Source organism: Ochotona curzoniae, unplaced genomic scaffold (assembly GCF_017591425.1).
Source record: "Ochotona curzoniae isolate NIBS_2020 unplaced genomic scaffold, NIBS_Ocur_1.0 contig_908, whole genome shotgun sequence".
Taxonomy (NCBI): Eukaryota; Metazoa; Chordata; class Mammalia; order Lagomorpha; family Ochotonidae; genus Ochotona; species Ochotona curzoniae.
Genome location: NW_024466607.1, coordinates 9,591,408 through 9,610,011, shown reverse-complemented (window position 1 = coordinate 9,610,011; position 18,604 = coordinate 9,591,408). Strand labels below are relative to the sequence as shown.

At 52.3% G+C, this 18,604-nt stretch overlaps 1 protein-coding gene across 7 annotated transcripts in view; it reads left to right on the top strand.

Moving 5' to 3' along the window:
- IQSEC1 (IQ motif and Sec7 domain ArfGEF 1) overlaps nt 1–18,604 on the top strand; it is a 223,956-nt gene that overhangs the window by 167,220 nt on the left and 38,132 nt on the right. The window contains exon 1 of one of the 7 annotated variants that reach the window (XM_040994259.1): nt 13,753–13,758. The exons of 4 other annotated variants lie outside the window; for them this stretch is intronic. The gene's annotated coding sequence lies outside the window, so the exon portion shown is untranslated. Of the gene's footprint in view, nt 1–13,752; nt 13,759–16,300; nt 17,419–18,604 lie in introns of those variants that run through there. 2 more of the 7 variants (XM_040994260.1, XM_040994263.1) reach the window with 2 other exon arrangements.

Sequence of the window (18,604 nt, the reverse complement as noted above, 5' to 3'; positions counted from 1 at the left end):
TGAATTGGAGGTTCAACAGAGTGCTGGTGGCCTCGTCCTTCTTGCAGTTGTTTTTGGCACCTAGTGAATCTCAGGATTTGACCACAAGGTGAGAGCTGCTGCCTCCTCATCTGTGAAATGGGGACAGTAGAGGCAGAGTTGATGTGGGCAGCACACACAGTAGGCGCCTGATACTTGCTGGCAGGATAAGAAAGAGGGTTCTGCTGGGTTTGAGCATAGCCCCAACTATCTGGGCTGTCTGAGGTTGGCACCAGCTTTGAGTCTGGGGCTGGAACAGGCTACAGAATAAGAATGATAATTGGCGTTTTGGCAGCTTTTGAAATTTATATATACTTAATCTTATTGGATTCTCTGAAGAGGCTGTGAAGTAGCTGGAATTATTCCCCTTTTACAACCGAGGAAACTGAGACTACAAAATGGAAATACGGTGACCAGTCCAAGATATATCAGGCTATGTCTCTGCCTATGGTGCCAGCCTTCCATGAGGGCAGCAATTTGAATCTGGCTGCTCCACTTCTGATCCAGCATCCTACTGATGGCTTAGGGGAAAGCAGTGCAAGGTGGCTCAAGTGCTTGGGCCTGTGCACTCATATGAGAGACCTGGAAGAAGCTCCTGGCTCCTGGCTTTGGACCAGCCTGGTCCAGCCATTGTGGCCATTTGGGGAACAGGCCAGCGGATGGAAAATCTCTGTCTTTCCTTTTCTCTCTGTAACTATCCCTTTCAAATAAAAATAAATAGTTTTTGAAAATGAAGATATATATTCAAGCATTGCAGAATATTGACTTGCTCTTGGGACTAAGGTATAGGACCTTTATCCCCCACCTTTACATTGTTGGAAGTCTTGGACATGTTAAAGGGGTGAGAAGATGGGGGTCGGGGAGGAAAGACGGACCTGCAGGACCCCCATTGGGGCCGGCCCCTTGCAGATGTTGCGGGCAGCATTGGCTCCCAATGTGTGGGTGGATATGGAGGCGTGTGGCCTCTCAGCAGAGGGAGCAGAGGACCCTGGGGACTCTGCCCAGCATCTTGCATCTCAGACATGAGTTTGCCAACCCAGGTTGGCTTTTGGACCTAAGAACCCACCTTCCATTTCCCTGGTGTAGGCCAGTGATGTTCACTTGAAACTGTGGGTGGAAAGGGGGCTAGGCTCGGCTAGTGCCAGGCACAAAACAGGCGTGCATCCTTGCCTGTCATTCCTGTCAGGGGTGCTCACTACAGTTAACGCTGGTATTATTTCTGTTGCTGCTGTCTTCCTCTGCTGCCCTGCAGCACCATTGATCCCCACATGGTAGTCCTGAGCACTAGGCTATGTGGATTAGGAAGTGTTTGGGGAAGCAGCTCTTTCCTCTGCTGCTGGGGGAGGGACAGCTGTGCCAAAGGGAATTTTCTGTTCCCTCTGGGCCTTTGTCTATTCTCAGAGTCATAATTTACACACGCAGGGTTGATTTTTTGGTTTGTTTCCTTTTTCCTACTCGCCTAGTAAATGGCAAAATCAGCTGGAGAAGCCAATCCGAAAACAGGAGCCTGGAGCCTCTTCCAGGTTTCCCACATGGGTGCAGGGTCCCAAGGCTTTGGGCCGTCCTCAACTGCTTTCCCAGGCCACAAGCAGAGAGCTGGATGGGAAGCAGTGCCGCCAGGGTTAGAACCTGTGCCCATATGGGATCCTGGAGCATATGAGGCGAGAATTTTAGCTGCTAGGCTACCAGGCCGGGCCCCAGAGATGTTGCTGATTTTAAGTCAGACACTTGTGGTCAGCCTTGTTTCTGGCCTTGAAGGTTCTGTTGGTGGGGTGATTCCTGCGGGAGGAATCACCATTCCCTGAATCGTCTCTGGTTGTATTGGCCGGAATGGGCCGATTTCCCAGTCTGGTGACCAAGAGTGCCTGGCCCCTTTGAGAGGCCTGGGTCTGGAGCAGACCTGCTATTCTCCCCCTCCCCATTAGATAGGGCCTTCCTGGATTTGCTTCTACCCTGTTACCCATGGACCTGTGGGGAGTGGGACAGCGAAAGTGGTCTCTTGAGTTTCCCATTGCATCAGGGGTTGCCTCAGGCAGGATTGTGACTCTTAGCTGAGTGACCCACAGACCCCTGCCCAGTGCCCTTGGTACCACCTTGTCAGGTGGTGGGGTCAGGCTGTACTCTCCCCAGGGGTGATGGCCCCTCACCTTGTTAGCCTCTGGCCGACTTGGACACGTTGCCTATAAGTACTAAGGGCCACAGGCCTCTGCCCATCCCACTGTCCTTCCCCTCTTGCAGCCTCTCCCATTCCAGGTTGCTGGTGCAGCCCAGCCAATGTCCTCTGGCAGCTAGCTCACACTCTCCCTAGAGGTCCTGTGAGTATGTACCTCTAACCCAGCAAGTTCAAGGAGGCGTGTTACCACCGTATCCCTGACCCTGCTTCTCTCCAAAAACTTTGACTCATTCACCCTGAGTGCTGAGCCACCCCACGGTGCCAGGTTTGGAGCCTAGTCCATAGCTGGTGCTCCATAAATGTTAGCCACTATCATTATTAATGAATGTGGTTGTTGTTGCTGTTGATAGCTAACTCCATGCTTGGTACAGTGAGGGCCCTCAATCAAGTTTAGTTAAAAACAAACCAAGGGCCCGGCGTGGTGGCGCAGTGGTTAAGGTCCTCGCCTTGCACGCCCGGGATCCCATATGGGCGCCGGTTCTAATCCTGGCAGCCCCGCTTCCCTTCCAGCTCCCTGTCTGTGGCCCGGGAAAGCAGTCGAGAACGGCCCAAAGCTTTGGGACCCTGCACCCGCGTGGGAGACCGGAAGAGGCTCCTGGCTTCGGACCGGCATAGTATCGGCCGTTAGGCTCACTTGGGGAGTGAATCATCAGACAGAAGATCTTCCTCTCTGTCTCTCCTCTCTGTATATCCGCCTTTCCAATAAAAAATAATAAAAATAAAATCTTAAAAAAAAAATAAAAACAAACCAAAGTTGCATCCCAGTACTGCCCCTGAATGGTTTTACACTCTGATTTCTAGGTAAAAGGTGTTTCTTTAGACCTCTTCAAACTTTGCCTGTCCACACTGCATCCCTGTGCTGTCCCCATGCTACCCATGCATGCAGAAAATACCAAGGATCCCACACTGCCATAACAACAGTGACCCCTGTGCGTTTCCTGGGCAATGGGCCCTGAGGTAATCCGTGTGTGTTCTCCTGTGACCTTCCCTGTAGCCTGGAGAGGTGGACAGTACTCCCCTTTATGGCCAAGAAAGGGAGGCACAGAGTGGCCAGGTCACTTGCTCAAGGCCACACCGCTCCTGTCTGCTGGGTACTTAGGAGTTGTCAGGGGTGGGTGCTGCATGCCAGTGTGGTCGTTGCAGGAGGCCACATTCCCTTCCCTTAGCCTTCATTTGTCTCCCAGATGGTGTGCCCATGTGCTGGGCTCTATGGCAGATGGGAGGGCCAGTTAGGTCATTGCAGACAGGCTGGGGAGCCTGTTGCTTGCTATGCTGTCCTGGGTGGAGTTGGGTAGGCAGGAGGCAGGCATGCACAGGAAGCACATCACACATCCGTCAGTGTCATCCCCTCACTTCTGTTTGTGGCCGGAAGTAAATGAATTCACTTGGCTTTGCCTCACTTTCTCCCTCCACGAATTGGAAGGTGATGAGAGCAGCTGCTTCAGAAGGTTGCTCTTTGTTGCACCCAGAGTGAAGCTGTTTGTAAGCTGTGTTCTGTCTGTGAGGATGACATGTCAGGTAGGACTCTGTTTGCAGGAAGTATGTCTTGTGGCCGGTGTTGCTGACAGTGGGGGGAAACCGGGCATGTGTGTGGATAGGGCTGTATGGCAAAACTCTGTACCTTCTGCTCTGTTTTGCCATGAACCCGCAAAAGGCTGAGACGTCCTGGGTTTGGAAGTGGTCACACCCTGGCCCTGCCCAGTAGGGTGTCCAGGAGTCAGACAGGCCTACATCATGGTCTTGTTTCTCCTGCCCAGACCATTTCCAAAGCCAGTTTCTCTACCCTGGGCCCCTGGGGTGTCCCTGGGGCTCAGCCGGGCTCATGCTGCTGGAGCCTGCTGTAGAGAACCACTTTATTCAAGTCCATTGTGAGCGTATGGAAATAACTAGAGGTCTCTGTATTTAATTTGGCTCAGCTAAGAAGAGTTTTTGGCTGTGTGTGTGTGTGTGTGTGTGTGTGTGTGTGTGTGTGTGTGTGCTGAAAAATCTTTCCGAGTGAGCCCAGGGCTTGGAAGCTTCTGGTCATCTTGATGCAGTTAAAACCGACGGGTACTGCCCTGCCCAACTAGGGTGAGGGTCTGGCAGGGGGCATCCTGTAGGAAGTGGCTAAGAAAAAAAGAAAGAATGAGGCCAGTGCAAATGAGATCATGGCGCCAGAGGCAATTTGGGAAACTTTGTATCACCAGACCAGGTAAGAGTGAGTGAAGTAGAAGGAGGGAAGCCTTTGAAGGTGTGAGTTGTGTGGTGCCTGGGGCCAGCAGGACTGAGTGTGGTCAGTTGTGTGGCCTGGTCAAGCCCACAGACTCCCAGTGAGCCCTTTTCTCGGGGAGGACACCGAGAAGAAACTGCCCCTCCTGGGATTGACCATTGGCCAAGCGTGTCCTTGCTTGATGCGCACGTTCTGTGGTCGGGTAAACAGGACAGGAGTGATGCCCTTTGTAAAGATGACAGTGCATGCCCAGAGAAGTGAGGCTGTTTGCTCTGGGTTGCTCAGTCCTGAACGAGGGGAAGCTGGAACAAGACCTGGCCTCCTGCCCTGTACCCAGAGCTCCCATGCATGCCCACAGGTGCCTTTTGGGGTCACTTGCTGTCTTCTCCAGCATGATGGTATGAGACCTGCCACAGGTGGCAGAGCTAGAGTTTAAACTCCAGGAGGCCTCCTGAGGGTCCGGTTTTGGAATAAACACCAGTTATCCAATGGCTTTAAAATGACATCTTAACCTTATGAACCTTAGGGATGAGGACATCTGGTGGGCTGAGGATTGGTGGTTGTGATGACTGTGTCATTGTGGATTGTGGGCGGCATAATGATATTACTTTGGTAGAATCTTGTAAAAATCCAGAGACCTAGCCATGCAGTAGGCCGTAGTGTTCCCGCCGGCTGTGGAGAGCTGTGGGAATTGCTGAAAACCCTTCCTCTTGGGATTTGGCACTCTAAGTCAGCTTTGCTGGGAGTAACCAATCCTCAGCTGGAGAGCCTAGTCCTGCTGTTTGAGTTTTGGTTCCTCGCAAGTGCTGTAAACCATCACAGATGCCCACAAATGAGTAGCTGGCAGGAAGCTGAGGGAAGAGAGAGCACCTGGCCAGGTGTGGGTAGGCAGCAGGGAATGGTGGGGACTGTGATGCTGACAGAATACATGCCGCTTGACTGGTACAGCTGTCACTTGTTAATTCTGTTACTAAATGGGACTGTGGGCCCTGGATGTCCAGATTCTTTATTGTTCCTCCTTCTCAACCCTAGAGAAGCCAGAAACTTGGATTTTCATATGAAATGTCTAGGTGTTCACGTCTTGGTGTTTTATTCCAGTTTTGTTTCTTATTTAACAGTTTCTTCTGAGCATGCTGTGTGGACTACACTGAGCCAGGGCTTGCTTGTGTGGGGGTGACCTCTTGAACCCTTGTTGGAGTCTTTCTTCTGGAGAATATCAGGCCTCCAGGCCAGCTTGCCCAAGGGGGAGGCTCAGGATCCCAGGTGGTTGTACCTCACCCTTGCCTTTACCCAGACCCAGAATAATGGCCTTTTCGTTGGCCCCGAAAAAGCTGCCCATCCCAGCCTTAGCTGCAGGCTTGGTGTTAGGGTGCCAACATTGCTCCTGTGTAGGGCCTCTTTCCCTGGTTTGCTGCTCTGGTCTCCAAGATGTGAGTGAGATTCTCAGGCAAGTTGGGGCCCTCCGTGGGGCTGATAGTGATGCCCGCCCTGAGTGGCGCCTCTCCAGGCAGAGCCCTGACTGGGCTCAATTGCAGGGTGTTTTCATTCCCCTGCCCCCAAGCCTCAGTGCTCCTCTCTGCCAGCTGGCTGTTCGCCCAAGGAAAAGCACACATTGGCCAGTCTGTGCAGTGAGTCTCTGCTCCCACTTCCTGTCTGGTGCCCAGCCCAGCACCACAATCCTGGGAGGCAGGCAAGGGGTAGGAGCTGTACACATGTGGACATGAGCCCCCTGTGTTCCTGGAGGTTGGAACTACATTCAGCTCCTGGTTTGGGGTGGGACTCAAGCCTTGGAGGACAGTGTTCTGAGTGCAGTGCACATGTTTGTGTATATTGGGGAAATTCATGCTTCCCTGACCCGGCTGTGGAGTGAAGTGAAGGAGTGAGCGTGGACCGGAGTCTTCCAGAGGCTGTGCCATGTCAGCTGTTGGGACCTTGTGTGCCTCTCTGCAGACTGGGGTGGTCCACCTGTAATGAGGAGAGTTACGGGAACATGGGAAGAGAGCCAGTGTGCCCTAGGCCCAGGGAGGCTTTCCTGCCCACTCTAACTTTGGCTCCTGGCTCCCTGACATCAAGTCCCAGCATCTCTGTGCAAGGAGTGTTGGCATCTGCTGTGCAGGGTTCTCCAGGGTCTTTTGTCCCCCCTTGTACATTCACCAGCTCCTGGCTGAGTGTGTGCTCTGTGCCCAGCCCAACTTCCAGCATCAGGGCTCGTTTAGTGGGGAAACAGGTGCTTCTGCTCTGCTCAAGTTGATTTTACTCTTGGGGAGAAACACACATTCAAGTCTGGCAGTGGGCAGTGCTGGGAGGACACTTAAGAGCTTGATGTGTTGTATGGCGTGGGTTGGGGAGATAAAGACAGCTCTTTGCCTTCTTGGCTGCCAAGGGTGATCCCTTTCCCCACACTGGCCTTGTTCTTCAGGCATTCAGCCTGAAGTTGACACGCAGCCAAAACCCTTGCACTCTTTCAGATGGGGGCCTTAGAAATGGTGCAGAGAAGGGGTGGGTCTGATCCCAGGTTCTTAGGGGTGCGTTTTGGTGCTCTGGGATGTTGGAATGGGTTTGACTCACAGTTGGGGTGGGAGGGTCCACGAGGGCCCATTCCAGCTTCTGCGGGCAGCCAGCGTTCTCTCTGTGCATCCTGTCCTGCAGCTGGAACAACTGTCCTTAGAAAAAATGTGAGTAGAACTGGATAAGGACCTGGCTGCTTGGGCATGGCCTCACAGGTCCTGGGGACCTTTCTTCCTTTTCTCTGGCTATGCATGAATGAAAACAAGCCCATCTGGTCATCTCCAGGCCATCCTGAAGTCATACTTAGCACAAGCATCAGCTGGGCTCACAGAGGCATCATCTACCACGATGTCACTGGGTGGCAGTCCCACCCCCGCCATGCAGGAGGAAACTGAGGCTCAGAGAATTTGGGATAAGAACTTGGGTATCGGATTCTAGTCCAGAGTCTCACTGCTGCTCATGTCATCTGACATCGGGATGGGAAGTGCTCATACAAGCCATGTGGAACTCTTGGAGTCAGCCGGCAGGGAACATGGGCGACCCTCACCACTGTGCCGCCTACCAGTTTGGGACATCCTGAGAAGTCACATCTTTCCCAGTGCATCCAAGGGGCTCTAGAGGACTGTGCTGCTCCTCACTGTGGCCCGCAGCTCCCTGGGCCGCCTGCCCATCTCCCCGGCAGCAGCAGCTGACAGTCGGCAAAATGCTGATGTTGGTTCAGTAAGCAAAGCTCTAAAAATAACCTCCCATTTTGAAAAGTCCATTGTTTAAAGTCCTATATTTTTCTCTGTATATAAAAGCTACTTCTGGAAGTCTGGGTGCTGGGTAATTAAAGATAATTCTGCAGCCTGAGGCGGAGCTGGGCCAGGCCCTTATCGGGCCTCAGCAGGGCAGGCCTGAGGCCAGTGGGAAGTCCTCAGGACCGACCTTGACCCCTGAGCCTCTGGAGGTGATGGGGCAGTTGTCGGGAGAAGCCACGGCCAGCCACAGTGTCTCCCCATACTGGCAGTGGTTGGCCAGCTCTGGAAAGTTACAGACTGTTCCCAGCTTAGAGTCAGAAGAAAAGGAGGTGGAGGAAGCATCCAAGAGGTCTCTCTGTGGCCACTGAGCCAGGAGGATTGGAGGGAGAGAGCAGAAGCCAGTGTTACTAGGCCCAGGATCAGAGGGACTCCACCTTTACCCTTGGGATACCCATTGCAGACCTCAGTCACCTGATGGCACTGCCAGCTAACCTCCCCAGGGGATATGCCCTGGCTGGGGTATAGCCCAGTCCCTGCCCACATGGCCTTTTTGTTCTGATGGTGCCCTGGGTCTCCCCTGCACTGCTGAGTCCCACCAGACAAGGTGGGGGCAAAAGAGTGGCATGTTTGAAGAGGACCCAGCTGCTATATTCCAAAGGGTGAGTGTGGGGAGGCCAGTGAAGCTCCCTGGAGAGGCTGTTGCAGTGATGCCAGGTAGAGGCAAGGTTGGCGCAGGCTAGTCTGGTGGCAGGGGAGATTGGGAAGCAGCTGATTTTCTGACGGGTGGGAAATCTGGAGTGAGAGTTGCCAAGGACAGCTCTCAGTGAGCAGCTGAGAACATCGAGCCATTAGGTACAGTGGGGAGGACCTGGCTTGGTGGGAGGAGTACAGTTTTGGCCTGCCTTGAAGATGTCTCCTGGCTGTCACTGGGGTGGTGCTGGGCAGGGGGCTGTTTGCCCTATTGGGTTGCTTTGCTATATATTATCATTAATGCAGCCCTCCATGGACTGGGTAAAAGCAGAAACCCTCCTGCCCCTGCCCTTGGCAGTTTTGTGATGATTTCTGGTTGTCTGGAAAGACCTACCTGCCTAGTTTGGGGTATGGTAATCCAAATTAACCTGCCCGAAGTCATACTGGATTCGGTTTAGGAGGGTGTCGTGTCTGGGTATGTTACATAGACTCATCCTCTACATCTTTTCATGCAGAGGTTTTTCTTCCCCTGACCTCATCCCAAACCTTGGCAGTGTCTGGTGGCTCAGAGCGCAGGACTCAGTACTGCAGCTCATGCATGAATTGCCTGGAAGCACACCCAGTGTCTTTTTTGCCCATTATTGCTCAGTTTCTACTGGGGATGCTGGTACTGAACCCCATCCTGATCTGTACCCCTCTTGAAGATCATGTGGATTCCAACCCTTCCTGCAGGCATTGCTGGACCTCGTTTTAGGAGCTGCCCATTCTCTTCCTTACTAGGAAGGACTCCTGGGGTCCACCAGCCCTTTCACTTGCCAGCCAGGCATTTATCCTTCCCAAGGACCACTCCCTGACCTTTGTACAGACCATGAAGCTCTAGGCATCCATGGAGATGCTGCTCCCTGCTTTTCCCTGAGACCAGAGGGCACATGATGGGTAGGGGCTGTGTAGGAATGGACTTATCAGCTCTACCTCCCTTGTTTAGAAACACACCTGTCCCTTGATAGCTACTCCTTTGTGTTCTTGTACTCTGTTCCTTGGGACCAAGCCAGCCCAAGAACATATTGGAGAGGAACCTGGGAGAGGAAGTGGACTTGGATCCTGGCTGTTTTTGGCCATCTAGCACAAGCCACAGGGTATAGGGAGAGCAGTGCCTCATGGCAGGGTTGTTACAGGACTGGAATCCTGCCCTTTGTGCTGGACTCCCCTTTGGTACATTGAGGGGCGGGTTGGAAGGTCACCCGCTCCAAGCTGTGCTGGTCCAGGATGACTGATGCCCCAGATCCTCGTGAACAGCTGACCACCACCTGAGGCAGGCCCTTCCCAAATCAGTACCTTCTTGATGCTTCTACTCTGGTTCTGTGCACTCACTGGCTCACACTGTCCCAGGGCCACCTCCCAAGGGCCCCAGGTTACAGCTGCCCTTCTCTAGCTTCACCATGCCTACCACCACTCAAAAGATACCATCTCTGATTTTTCCCCTGCCCTCATTTCTTGTCCGTAGCCAGCCCTAGCCTGTCCTTTCCAACCAAGGTTAGGGCCTAGCAGTGAGCACAGGTCCTTGTCTTGTGCAAACCAAGACTACAGGCCTGTCCCTCTCTGGGTGTGAGTAACACCGAGGAAAGGGCTGGTCGAAGCCACACGAGGAACTTGTGAGGCTAAGACTGAGTTGTGCCTGGCCAGGCTGGCCTCCCTCTCTGGAACTGGGAAACCATGAAGGCAGAGTGTGGGCCAGCCATGGGGCCTATGGGCATGCAGGGCATACCCATTTCAGGAAGCTGTTTTGCTCTGGCTTTTGTAGCCTGCCAGAGTCTGGCCTGAGGCTCCTGGCATGGATGTTTAACCACAGACAAACTTTCCCGATTGCCAGCTTCTTCCAGCCTCAGCTCGACCCTCTCTGAAAAGGATGGCTTCCCCATGTGATGCAGCCACATGCAGCCTGAGCTTATTGATCTCATTTATCTCATAGCCACAAACAACCTCCAGCCTACATACTGCCTGCAGAGATGTTACTTGGGGTCAAGTCCCAGTCCCCTCCTGCTCTAGATGGGTCACCTTGACTCAGGGACTCTGCACCACTGAGCCCCAGGTTGTTCATCCACAGAAGGACTCAGCTCCCAGGCTTGGTGTTGGGTCCCAGGCCTTGTTTTTTTTTTTTTTTTTTTTTTTTTTTTTTTAAGATTTATTTATTTTTATTGGAAAGGCGGATATACAGAGAAGAGTGACAGAGGGGAAGATCTTCCATCCGATGATTCACTTCCCAAGTGACTGCAACAGCCAATGCTATACCAATACGAAGCCAGAAGCCAGGTCTCCCACGTGGGTGTAGGGTCCCAAGGCTTTGGGCCATCCTCGACTGCTTTCCCGGGCCACAAATAGGGAAGTGGATGGGAAGTGGAGCTGCCAGGATTAGAACCAGTGCCCATATGGGATCCTGGTGCTTTCAAGGTGAGGACTCTAGCTGCTAGGCCACCATGCCAGGCCCCTAGGCCTTGTATTTTAAACTCTCAGCATAGATCTTGTGCATGGCAGGGTTATGGTGAAGAGTGGTTGCTGTGTCATATACACTCGTGTGTGTGTGTGTGTGTGTGTGTGTGTGTGTGTCCCACACTGTGAGAGGTCCCATCAGTACCGTGGGGCAGTGTCTGCCTGCCAGAACCAGATTGCCTGGGTTTTGATTTCGTATCTGTGATCTCTGGTTGGTCTTAACCTCTAGGGGCTTCTAGCAGGGTTGAGGTGTGCGAATGTGTTACCTGTCAGAGTTAGAGCATGACTAACCGCATACACTTAGCTGTTGCTACCTGTTTCATCACCGTTAACATCGACCAGCGAATCCTATGCTGCTCCACCCAGAGTCCCCTCTAACATTGTTCTAGGCAAGAGTCACTCATTATCCCCCAGGCTATAATCAGACACATCCAGAGGCCAAGTACCCCCACCTACCCCCACCCCACTGCTCTGCTTCACTCCCCAATGAATGTCAGGATGTGGCACTTCATGCCGTCCAGGTCATGGGACAGGGTCAAGGATCCAGTTGTTGGGCTCATCCCCTGGTGCTCTCTACTTATCCACAGAAGGCTGGTGGAGGATGTCTGAACAGACTCCCGGCCTCCTGTCTTAGGGATCAGCCTCTCTGGCCTGCAGGTGGTGTCTGAGAAGACAAGAGCCCAAGAGTAGGTAGCCTCCACAGGTAAGTGACCTTGTCTTGGGGCCTGGCCCTATGTGTCCCTCCGGCATCCAGTTACCAGGTTGGGTCCTCTTAGTCAAATCATCAGAATCAGCCACAAGTGAGTGTTCTTTATTGAGGCAAGCTCTGTATCAGTCTGCTAAGCCTGACAAACAGTACTTTCTAATGATTCCCATTTTATAGGGTTGGAAACTGAGGTATGAAGTATTCCTGAACAGAGCCACAGCGCTGCTAAGCAATAACATGAGTAGTTCCATATCAATGTGCAAAGAGCCTTTGCAGCCCAAACCTGGCAGAAAGGGCCGGGAGAAGACTTCTCGCTGTGACCTCCATGCGAACCCAGTGTCTGTCCCAGGGACAGGGACCTCTGGCCATAACCCTGTGTGCTCTCTTTCCCGCTCAGGCGTCTTTCCATCTCTCTGAAACAGAAACCGCCTCAACTGAAGAAGCATGTTTGGGAAAGTAGAAGAGGGGAGAGGAACTTGGGTTACCCTGAAGTGAGTCACTATTGGAGTCCCAAGCTGAGGAAGCAGGGCAGCGGTATGCCCATGGCCAGCCATGCCTAAGCCCCAGAAAGTGGCCTTTGAACCTAGCGTGGATGCACTCATAAGCAGTGCCAGGTCCCCGCTCCTGTCTCCAGCCACTCTGTCACTCCCCACCACCACCGTGTGCATCAATGGGGTTTCCCAGGTCTTTTATCCTTTTGCGTCTGCTGGAGGCCAGCACATTTACATAGACTCCCAGCGAGATGAGTGGAGCCTGCACACTGGGGAAGAGCACGTGGGATGGGGGCAGCAGTAGGCAAGGGGTCCTTGGGGAGGAAGTGGGATTAGAATGAGATCTGAATTTGGCCTCTCACAGGCCGTGACACTCAAGTCAAGGGTACAGACTCGGGCAGGCGATATGATGCTAGAATTGAGGCTTGCAGTCCCTTACATCACTTCTCTGATGTGACTTTGACCTGCCATGGGTTGTCGCCTCCAGTGAAAGAAGGACTCGCTGCTTTCTGAGTGCCTTTTCTCAGGTTGGGCCCATGTGCCATAGTGCTGCCTCCAGGGGGAATCTGTTTCAGAGGCCTGAGGACAGGATCGCTGTGGCTGCTGTGGGGCTGTTTTCCTCTCAACTTAGCAGTCTTACCTCATGGTAGGAAACCTCATGTTTTTCTCCCTGCAACTGTAGTTTGGGTTTGGCAAATACCAGAGTTCATCTTGTGGGCCAGCTGGGATCAGTTGTGTGGAGAGCTGTGTTGGAGGGGATTGAGACACCACCCAAGATCCGCAGCAGAGAGTCTGTGATCAGTTAGCAATGTCTGCCATGAGCTACTAAAGAGGAATTGGGGCGAGCACACACCCCTGATCTGCCATCCTAGCCCCAGGACTCTGGAACCCAGAACCCGTCTTCTGCTATGAACCAACAGCTGTAGCAGAGAGAGGGGCTATTTTTTGCTTCTAGCTTTGTATTCCCATCAGTGACTGGCTTCTCAGCCACATCACGGCATCGGTTCACATTAATTTTACAGGCAACAGAAAATCCCCTGGTGTTTTTCCTTTGAGCTACCCTCGGACCCAGTATTCCCCATCTTGACATAAACTCAATATGGATATGGGATGAATCATTATTGACTCCCTGTTGGTGGGCATGCAAGTTATTTGCAGATGTGTGTGAATAGAACTACCACTGCCATGACCTAGTCGTATTGGACGCTGCCTGCTGACCTTATCTTCTTAGCATAAGTCTCTGTGAGTGGGGGCTGAACCAGGAGCATGCTGGGAGAAGCTGCGGACGGTCAGGGTATGTTGCAAGACTGGGAGCATGGACCTTGTCCCTGTTCCTCTTTGCGAGCTTGAGTTCCAGGCGCTGCTGAGGGTTTATCTCTGCTGTTGGTCCTGACTGATGAGCTGTGCCCCCTGGAGCAGCCTCTCTAGGGAAGCTGAGTGGGACTGGCGAGATGTGAACCAGCTGAGCTCTGGAGGTTAGAGGTGGAATGATGGAGTGAGGGATGCAGGGTTCAGTCCAGCTGTTCCCTGACCCACTTTCAGACTCATGCGCAGGTGCTCCTTGGTTTACAGTGGTGTCACATCCTGAGAAACCATTGTGAAGTCAAAAATATCCCAAGTTGAAAATGCATTTAACACTCCCCCAGGAAACCCACTGTGAAATGGAAAAATCAGAAGTTCAACTATTATTGAGATAATGACTTTGCATTGTGGTGCAGTGTGAGCCTCTTTAAAAAGTCATTATGGGCCCGGCGCGATGGCATAGTGGTTAAGGTCCTCGCCTTGCACGCCAGGGATCCCATATGGGTGCCGGTTCTAATCCCGGCAGCCCCGCTTCCCATCCAGCTCCCTGCCTGTGGCCCAGGAAAGCAGTCGAGGACGGCCCAAAGCCTTGGGACCCTGCACCCACATGGGAGACCTGGAGGAGGCTCCTGGCTTCGGATCAGCATAGCATCGGCCGTTGCGCTCACTTGGGGAGTGAATCATCGGACAGAAGATCTTCCTCTCTGTCTCTCCTCTCTGTATATCCGCCTTTCCAATAAAAAAAGTAATAATAATAAAAATAAATAAATCTTTAAAAAAAAGTCATTATGTATATCTGAGGCCATGTGCCCTGCTGCCACAGGGAGGGCAGAGGCAACTACTCTGACATAGACAGTTCTTCCTCCTTACCTGATGTTTTCACTCATTAAAAAAAAAAGTAGTTATGCACTGCCTAAAGGTATTTCAGTCAACGATTGACCATAGCTACAGTGGTGCTCTCATGAGATGGTAAGGGAGCAGAGAGATTCCTGATGCCTGATGTTGTAGCGTTGCCGTGTGGCTGGTGTGAACACAGAGGCCCTGCATCCATGTGAAAGCGCATACTGTTGAGGACAGTGCATGGTACTTGGGGATGGTAGCCAGGGACTATCTCACTGCTGTTTGTGTTTAGCAGGCTTTGCATGGTTACTCTGGCAGGTGTTCCTACTAATGCCGTGTGGCCCTCAGAGCAGTAGGCTACATTGTGTATGTGTCCATGACCTGGAGCATCGCTGTGCAGTCAGCCCTGGCATCTGGGTTTGTACAGGTCCACTCAGTGATGTTCACCCAATGATAATATCCTCTAATAACACATCAACCACGCTTTCCTAAGGACGTGTCCCTGTCTGAAGCAATGCATGATTCTGTCTTTCACTTGTCAACTCAGATAAGCTCAGATTAAGAAAATGCTTTTCTTAAAGATGTATTTGTTTATTTGAAAGGCAGAGTTACAGAGATAGGAGGAAAGGAATCTTCCATCCACTGATTCATTCCCTAAATAGCCAACAATGCCTAGGACCGTGCCAGGTCAAAACCTGGAGCCTGAAGCTTCTTCTCAGTCTCCCATGTGGGCACAGGGGCTTAAGGACTCAGACCATCTTCCGCTGCTTTCCCAGGCACATTAGCAGGGTATGAGATAATAAATGGAACAGCCAGGAATCAAACTGGCGCCCTTATGGGATGTTAACACTGCATGTGACGTCTTTATTTGCTCTGCCACAGCACCAGCTGAGAAAAGACTTTTTCTATGTAATATTGAGTAGCTTGTGGTTGTGATCAAAAGAAGTGTTGCTCTCTGGGTGGACATGGATTCCTTTTTTTTTTTTTTAAGATTTATTTATTTTTATTGGAAATTCAGATATACTGAGAAGAGGAGAGACAGAGAAGATGATCTTCCGTCCATTGGTTCATTCCCCAGGTTGTCGCAATGGCCGGAGCTGAGCTGATCCAAAACCAGGAGCCCAGAGCTGCTTCCAGGTCTCCTATGCAGGTGCAGGGTCCCAAGGCTTTGGGCTGTCCTCCATTGCTTTCCCAGGCCACAAGCAGAGAGCTGGATGGGAAGCGGGGCTGCTGGGATTAGAACCGGCACCCATATGGGATCCCAGCTTGTGAGGTGAGGACTTCAGCTGCTAGGCTACCACGCCGGGCGCTCAACATGGATTCTTAAGCTACACAAAGAAATTCCTATGAGGCCTGTCTTTAGGCCATATGTTTGTTGTTGAGAGCCCTGTGGTGGTGACAGTTGGATGGCCTAGCTATTTCTTTCCTGCTTTTTCTGGTCTGAGGTTGGTTTTGATTCTTTGAGGTTTGAGAGGGCTGCCACGTTGTATGACTCTAGGGGATGCCACTGTTTAAACTCAGCAGGACTTGGTATCAGGTCACATGTTAGGGAGGGACTAAAGTGATGGTGCCCGGGAGGCTGGCTTGAAGGCTCTAAGTAACTTGTAGGTCATTCCTTCCTGAAGAAGATGCTCTCAGGGGAGTCCCAGGCCTCTCCTAAATAGGCACCGGCCCAGGGCAGTGTAGAACCAAGGAATCTGCAAAGCAGGAATCCTGGGCTTGCGGGAAAGTTCTTGCCTACCAGCACTCACTTCCATCCAATCCTGCCCCAAAGGCAGCCCTCCCCATGGCCCACAACCCCCTCTAGGGTGACTGGTGCCCACTTCAGGTCCTATGACCCCAGCCAGCCAGCAGCCAGGCCTTTCCCATCAGAGAGCAGGTGTAGGCCTTGTGCAGCCTCCATCGTTGACTGTTCTTCCTCAACCTCGTCTGCCCTGACCTACAGAATTACAGTGACCTCCTACCTGCACAGACGGGCCCAGCCTCAGCTCACCCTCACCCCCCAACATGCACACATACTGCCTGACACTAGCACATGGCAGTTCAGAAGTGGCCCCTGGACAACCAGTCCTTGGCTTCTGACTCCAGCGACCTGCAGGGATACTGCCTAGCAGTCTCTGGGGTTCTGGCTCAGTGTGGTGATCCAGGTGTTGATTCCCCCAAGAGCAAAGCCAGCTGCCTCCCTTAAAGGACATGACCCAGTTCCACAACAGCCTCTTGGCTGGGGTCACAGCTTAGACCCCTGACGTGGCTGTGTCCACTTTGGGGATGTGTGTGTGTGTGTGTGTGTGTGTGTGTGTGTGTGTGTGTGTGGTTATTTCCTTGTGATGCACAGGGCAGCTCTGCAAAGGTAAGGCCAGATGGAGGGTACCACAGAAAACCGCAAAGGTTCTGGGATCACCAGTGTGGGGTGGGCTTCCCAGAGCGTAGCCGTCCCTCTGTAACCTGAAGGGGTGGACCTGAAGCCTGGGCCTAGGCACTCACTTGCTCCTGTGTACTATGACTGCTCAGCACTTGGCAGATGGTGGGAGAAGGTTTGGGTATGCCAGTCCCCACCCCAGATCCCACACTAGGCCCAAAGGAAGCAGGAAGGGGTGCCAGGCAACAGGAGCTGAGTGGCTCATTTAACATCAGGAGTGTCTTGAAGGTCCTCTGACACCGAGAATTCCAGAGAGGTGCTGCTGGGATTCCAGAGAGGACAACTGTGGCTTTTAAATGAAGATTGAGCCACTCTGGTTCAGTCACATTAGGGCAGAGCAGGGCAGGGAGCCCAGGTTGCTTTACCCCCTACCCTCCACCTAGGCTTTTCCCCCAGGAAGGACTTCAATATCTTGCTGTCAGATCTTAGCTCCTGGGAGTCAGGTGGGAAGGCAGGCTGTCCCACTGCCTGTACTCAGAGGCCAAGCCAGTTGATAGGCAGGAAATCCTTATGCTGCAGAAGCTGGAATGTGAGATTCACAGCCCAGCTCTGACAACCAAGGGGGCAGGAGGCAGGCTTCTTCCCACCTCCTGGGTGGGCTGCTCTCGGTCCACTCTGCTCCAGGGCCTTCTTCCCTAGACTTCCAATTTGGATTTCTTTCCAAGGGAGGAGCAGGAATCTGCTCTGTGTAGATCCTGCTAGGTCCATGGGGAGATGTAGAAAAAGAAACGATGCCAGGCAGGGGTGGACCAGTTGGCCCTGACAGTTGAATACAAGGCGTTCCTGTTGATCTGAAGAAGGAGCCATTGAGCAAGGCCTGCAGCCTGGCAGGAGGGTATGTGTGCTGTGTTCCCTTCTTTATGCTGTGCTTTCTCAGTGAGACCCCTAGCCAGGCCCCAGGGACCAGAGAGGCTTTAAAGTCTGTCCAGCCCAAGACTGAACGATCTTACAGGAACATGCCAGGGCAACTTGAAGTCTTGTCAGACACCGATTGTATAAATCTCTCCCTTTCCTCCCTGTTCTATGCTGAAAAGCAATGGGCAGCAGAAACTAGTGTGTGCACAGATGAAAATATCTGCCAAGTCGATGAATTGGGATGAGTCAGTCAACCAGTCCCTTTCTGTCCCTACCAGCTGGCCCTGTTCCTCCTTGATGCTTGGAGACCCAAAGAGGGATGTCATGAGGATGAGAGGCAGTGAAACTGGTGGACACTGGGGTGTCCTAACTGCCCTGGATACCACTTGTGAAGTGTGAACTCAGCTTCTGGTGCCTCACCTGTGAGGATGTATGTAGCCGGTGGGGGAAGGAGGAACTGGGGAGTGATGATTCCATCTTTGTAAACTGATTCGAGAAAATGTGTATGCAGTACTGTATTAGTCTCCAGGCCTGCCACAGTATCTTCTGCAGGCTGGTGGGAGCTTAAACAACAGGCATCTGTGGCCTCAGTTCCCCAGGCAAGAGACCTGAGGTCAGGGTTCCAGAAGGGCCCATTTTTCCTTGCCTCCTGCTCCTCACTGCTCTCTCCGTGTCACAGTCTCCACTTCCTATGTGGGTTCCAGGCGTATTGGATCCGGTCCATTCCTAGCGACCTCTGCAGAGACCCTGCTCCATGTGCCGCCCCTGAGAGGATTTTAGCAGAGGAATATGTGGGAGATATCTGCAGCTGTGACAGACACCCACAGTGTGCCTGGTCCCACACAGGACTCCACCTGTTTTGAAACTTCTCATCTAGCTTGGACTAACTTGAGGAATGTGAAAGGTTTTCCAACGAAAGGACTTGATTGTCCGACCTTCTTCTTAGGGACACTCAGAGATTCATGCAGTGGAAAGATTGTTTTTTTTTTTTTTCATTAATGATACATTAAAAAAAAATCAATGATGGATTTAATCCAGGGGGTAAGTGACAGCGTGACAGCATTCCTTCAGTTGGGGCTTTCCTGAGCACCTGCTGCATATACCAGGGTCTGTTCCAGGTGCTGGGGAATGTCTACCACCCAAGATACCCAATCTTTGGTATTAGG